Source organism: Arachis duranensis, chromosome 2 (assembly GCF_000817695.3).
Source record: "Arachis duranensis cultivar V14167 chromosome 2, aradu.V14167.gnm2.J7QH, whole genome shotgun sequence".
NCBI classification, from domain to species: Eukaryota; Viridiplantae; Streptophyta; class Magnoliopsida; order Fabales; family Fabaceae; genus Arachis; species Arachis duranensis.
The window spans coordinates 43985811-43991883 of record NC_029773.3 but is presented as its reverse complement, the minus strand read 5'-3'; the positions used below and the strand labels follow the sequence as shown (position 1 = coordinate 43991883).

Here is a 6073-nt window from a genome sequence, read left to right as displayed (position 1 = left end):
GTCCAACCTTTGATTAAAGTTGACCCTTCTAGTGTAGGGGCGTTCATCTTCTTGCATCATGGGCAAGTGGAATGCCATCCTCACATTTTCCGGACTAAAATCTAAGTATTTCCCCCGAACCATTGTGAGATAATTCTTTGGACTCGAATTCACACTTTGATCATGGTTCCTAGTGATCCATGCATTGGCATAGAACTCTTGAACCATCAAGATTCTGACTTGTTGCATGGGGTTGGTTAGGATTTCCCAACCTCTTCTACGGATTTCATGTCGGATCTTCGGATACTCATTTTTCTTGAGTTTGAAAGGGACCTCAGGGATCACTTTTTTCTTTGCCACAACATCATAGAAGTGGTCTTGATGGCTTTTGAAGATGAATCTTTCCATCTCCCATGACTCGGAGGTGGAAGCTTTTGTTTTCCCTTTTCCTTTTCTAGAGGATTCTCCGGCCTTAGGTGCCATTGATGGTAATGGAAAAACAAAAAGCTTATGCTTTTACCACACCAAACCTAAAATATTGCTCGCCCTCGAGCAAGAGAAGAAAGAAGAGAAGAAGAAGAAGAAGAAGAAAATATGGAGGAGAGTGAAGGAAGGTGTTTCGGCCAAGGTGTAGAAGAGGGGGTTTGTGTTGTGTGAAGATGAAGTAGAATGGAATAGTATATATAGGTAGGGGAGTGGGTGTAGTTTCGGTCATTTAGGGTGGGTTTGGGTGGGAAAAGATTTTTGAATTTTGAAGGTGGGTGGGGTTTATGGGGAAGAGTGGATGAATGTAAGTGGTGAAGGGGGTAATTGGGAAGAGAGATTGAAGTTGTTGGGAAGTGTGTTTATTGGAAAGAGAGAATGAATGTTGAGAAGAGGGGAGAATATGTTAGATGGGGATCCTGTGGGGTCCACAGATCCTGAGATGATCCTGTGGGGTCCACAGATCCTGAGGTGTCAAGAATTTACATCCCTGCACCAATTAGGCATGTAAAATGCCTTTGCACACCATTCTGGCGTTTAAACGCCGAGGTGATGCACACTCTGGGCGTTCAACGCCCATGTGTAGCATGTTTCTGGCATTCAACGCCAGTTCCATGCTTGTTACTGGCGTTCAGCGCCAGCTTTCCTCAAGGCACATTCCTGGCGTTCAAACGCCAGGATGTTGCTTATTTCTGGCGCTTAAACATGCTCTGTTCTGGCGTTGAACGCCAGCCAGATGCACCTTACTGGCGTTTAAACGCCAGTAAGTTCTTCCTCCAGGGTGTGATTTTTCTTCTGCTATTTTTGATTATGTCTTTAATTTTAGTATTTTTTCGTGACTCCACATGATCATGAACCTAATAAAACATAAAATAACAATAAAATAAAATTAAAATTAGATATATAAAAATTGGGTTGCCTCCCAACAAGCGCTTCTTTAGTGTCATTAGCTTGACAGTGGGCTCTCATGGAGCCTCACAGATTTTTAGAGCATGATGAGGGCCTCTCAACACCAAACTTAGAGTTTGAATGAGGGCGCTTCTCAACACCAAACTTAGAGTTTGGTTGTGGCCTCCCAACACCAAACTTAGAGTTTGACTGTGTGGGCTCTTTTTGACTCTGTACTGAGAGAAGCTTTTCATGCTTCCTCTCCATGGTTGCAGAGGAAGGTCCTTGAGCTTTAAACACAAGGTAGTCCCCTTTCAATTAAAGGACTAATTCTCCTCTGCTAACATCAATCACAGCTTCTACCGTGGCTAGGAAGGGTCTGCCAAGGATGATGCATTCATCTTCTTCCTTCCTAGTGTCTAAGATTATGAAATCAGCAGGGATGTAAAGGCCTTCAACCTTTACTAACACGTCCTCTACTAATCCATAAGCTTGTCTTACTGACTTGTCTGCCAATTGAAGTGAGAATAAGGCAGGTTGTACTTCAATGATCCCCAGTTTCTCCATTACAGAGAGTGGCATAAGATTTATGCCTGACCCCAGGTCACACAGAGCCTTGTTAAAGGTCATCGTGCCTATGGTACAGGGTATTAAGAATTTACCAGGATCTTATCTCTTTTGAGGTAGAGTTTTCTGAATCCATGTATCTAGTTCACTAATGAGCAAGGGGGATTCACCTTCCCAAGTCTCATTACCAAACAACTTGGCATTCAGCTTCATGATAGCTTCTAGATATTGAGCAACTTTCTCTCCAGTTACATCTCCATCCTCTTCTGAGGGGGAATAGTCTTCAGAGCTCATGAATGGCAGAAGGAGATTTAGTGGAATCTCTATGGTCTTTATATGAGCCTCAGATTCCTTTAGGTCCTCAATGGGGAATTCCTTCTTGTTTGAGAGACGTCCGAGGAGGTCTTTCTCACTAGGATTTTTGTCCTTCTTCTCCCTTGTGCATTCGGCCATATTGATTACTTCAATGGCCTTGCAATCTCCTTTTGGATTCTCTTCTGTATTGCTTGGGAGAATACTAGGAGGAGTTTCAATGACTTTCTTACTCAGCTGGCCCACTTGTGCCTCTAGATTTCTAATGGAGGACCTTGTTTCACTCATGAAACTGAAAGTGGCTTTTGAAAGAAAAGAGACTAAGTTTGCTAAATTAGAGGGGCTCTGTTCAGAATTTTCTGTCTGTTGCTGAGAAGATGATGGAAAAGGCTTGTTATTACTGAGCCTATTTTTTCCACCATTGTTAAAGCCTTGTTGAGGCTTTTGTTGATCCTTCCATGAGAAATTTGGATGATTTCTCCATGATGAGTTATAGGTGTTTCCATAAGGTTCACCCATGTAATTAACCTCTGCCATTGCAGGGTTCTCAGGATCATAAGCTTCTTCAGAAGCTGACTCTTTAGTACTGTTGGATGCATTTTGCCATCCATTCAGACTTTGAGAGATCATGTTGACTTGCTGAGTCAACACTTTGTTCTGAGCCAATATGGCATTCAGAGTATCAATTTCAAGAACTCTCTTCCTCTGAGGCGTCCCACTATTCACAGAATTCCTCTCAGAAGTGTACATGAATTGGTTATTTACAACCATGTCAATAAGTTCTTGAGCCTTTTCAGGCGTTTTCTTTAGGTGAATAGATCCATCTGCAGAATGGTCCAATGACATCTTGGAAAATTCAGATAGACCATAATAGAATATATCTAATATGGTCCATTCTGAAAACATGTGAGAAGGACACTTTTTGGTCATCTACTTGTATCTTTCCCAAGCTTCATAGAGGGATTCACCATCTTTTTGCTTGAAGGTCTGAACATCCACTCTATGCTTGCTCAGTTTTTGAGGAGGAAAGAACTTATCCAAGAAGGCCGTGACCAGCTTATCCCAGGAGTCCAGGCTATCTTTAGGTTGTGAGTCCAACCATGTTCTAGCTCTGTCTCTTACAGCAAAAGGGAAAAGCATGAGCCTGTAGACTTCAGGATCTACTCCATTCGTCTTAACAGTCTCACAAATCTGCAAGAACTCAATTAAAAGATGGAAGTCTATAAAACTTGCAGTTTTGTGGCATTAAAGCAACTAGTTGAGGCTAATGAAAGTCCATAAAACTTGCAGTTCTGTTGCATTAAAGCAACTAGTTGAGGCTTAAGCTCAAAATTGTTAGCTCCAATGGCAGGAATGGAGATGCTTCTTCCATCAAATTTAGACGTTGGTTTGTGAAGTCACCAAGCATCCTCTTTGCATTATTGTTGTTGGGTTCAGCTGCCATCTCCTTCTCTTGTTCGAAAATTTCAGAAAGGTTGTCTCTGGATTGTTGTAATTTAGCTTCTCTTAGTTTTCTCTTCAGAGTCTTTTCAGGTTCTGGATCAGCTTCAACAAGAGTTTCTTTTTCCTTGTTCCTGCTCATATAGGGAAGAAGAGAACAAGAAAAGAAAGAGGAATCCTCTATGTCACAGTAAAGAGGATCCTTGTTGTTAGTAGAAAAAGGAAGGGAAGAAGAGTGAAGAAGAATGGGTAAGGATAGAGGTAGTGATTTGAGATGAAGAGAGGTGAAGAGAAGTGTTAGTAAATAAATAAATAAATAGAAAAAGAGAAAAGATAGAGAATTTCGAAAATAATTTTGAAAAAGTAGTTAGTGATTTTCGAAAATTAAAGATAAGATATAATTAAAATTAAAATAATTAATTAATTAAAAAGAATTTTTGAAAAAGGGATGAGATATTTTCGAAAATTAGAGAGGGAAAAGTAGTTAGGTGGTTTTGAAAAAGATAAGAGACAAACAAAAAGTCAAATAGTTAGTTGAAAAAGATATTAAAATCAAATTTGAAAAGATAAGAAGGTAAGAAGTTAAATAAGATATTTTAAAATTAAATTTTTGAAAAAGATAAAATTTTGAAAAAAATATGATATAAAAGATAAGATAAGATAGGTTTAATTTTTAAAATTAATTACTTAACTAACAAGAAATTAAAAGATATGATTCTAGAAATTAAAGATTGAACCTTTCTTAACAAGAAAGTAACAAACTTCAAATTTTTGAATCAATCACATTAATTGTTAGTGTAATTTCGAAATTTTAAAATAAAATTAAGAAAAATATTTTGAAAATAATTTTAAAATTTTCGAAATTAATAAAATAAAAATGAAAAAGATTTTATTTTTGAAAGAGTTTGAAAAGATAAGATTTTTTTTTAAATTTAAAAATTTGACTTGACTTGTGAGAAACAACTAATTTTAAAAATTTTTTTGACCAAGTCAACCCAAAATTTCGAAATTTGGAGGGAAATAAGGAAAAGATATTTTTTTCTTTTTTTTGAAATTTTTTATGATGAGGGAAAAACTCAATTATAACTCAAAACTTAAAAATTTTGGATCAAAATACATGATGCATGCAAGAACACTATGAATGTCAAGATGAACACCAAGAACACTTTGAAGATCATGATGAACATCAAGAACATATTTTTAAAAAATTTTTGATGCAAAGAAAATATGCAAGACTCCAAACTTAGAAATCTTTAATGCATGGACTCTAACAAGCAAAAAATGCATATGAAAAACAAGAAAATACACAAAACAAGAAAACATCAAGATCAAACAAGAGGACTTACTAAGAACAACTTGAAGATCATGAAGAACACTATGAATGCATGAATTTTTCGAAAAAAATGCAAGAAAAAATTTTCAAAGCATGCAATTGACACCAAACTTAATAATTGACTCAAGACTCAAACAAGAAACATAAAATATTTTTGATTTTTATGATTTTATTAATTTAATTTTTTTCAAAAAATATTATTTAGAAAAACGAAAATAAATAAAAAATTTTGAAAATTTTTGAAAAAAAATTACCTAATCTGAGCAACAAGATGAACCGTCAGTTGTCCAAACTCGAACAATCCCCTACAACGGCGCCAAAAACTTGGTAGACGAAATTGTGATCATCAATGTTGTATTCTTTGTTGTTGTATGGAATAATTATAATGGCTCTTTGCTATGTGTGGACACAACTCCGTTCAACAAACTAGCAAGTGTACTGGGTCGTCCAAGTAATAAACCTTACGTGAGTAAGGGTCGATCCCACATAGATTGTTGGTATGAAGCAAGCTATTATCATCTTGTAAATCTCAATCAGGTAGATAGTAATTGATTATGGATTTTTGAAAATTAATAATAAATAATAAACATAAAATAAAGATAAAGTTACTCATGTATTTCCATGGTGGGAATTTCAGATAGGTGTATGGAGATGCTGTGCTCCTCCTGAATCTCTGCTTTCCTACTGCTTCATCCAATCCTTCTCACTCCTTTCCATGGCAAGCTGTATGTAGGGCATCACCGTTGTCAATGGCTACATCCCATCCTCTCAGTGAAAAAGGTCCAAATGCTCTGTCACAGCATGGCTAATCATCTGTCGGTTCTCAATCAGGTTAGAATAGAATTCCTTGATTCTTTTGCGTCTGTCACTAACGCCCAGCCTTTAGGAGTTTGAAGCTCGTCACAGTCATTCAATCTCGAGATCCTACTCGGAATACCACAGACAAGGTTTAGAATTTCTGGATTCTCATGAATGCCGCCATCAATTCTAGCTTATACCACGAAGATTCTGATCAAGGAATCCAAGAGATATGCGCCCGGCCTAAGGTAGAACGGAAGTGGTTGTCAGTCA

At 37.2% G+C, this 6073-nt stretch overlaps 1 non-coding gene across 1 annotated transcript; it reads left to right on the top strand.

The window, feature by feature from the left end:
• Window positions 1-3130: 3130 nt before the first annotated feature.
• Window positions 3131-3236, top strand: LOC127745045 (small nucleolar RNA R71). Its single transcript, XR_008006234.1, has one exon. It is a non-coding gene; the product is annotated as a small nucleolar RNA R71 (small nucleolar RNA).
• The last annotated feature ends 2837 nt before the right edge of the window (window positions 3237-6073 follow it).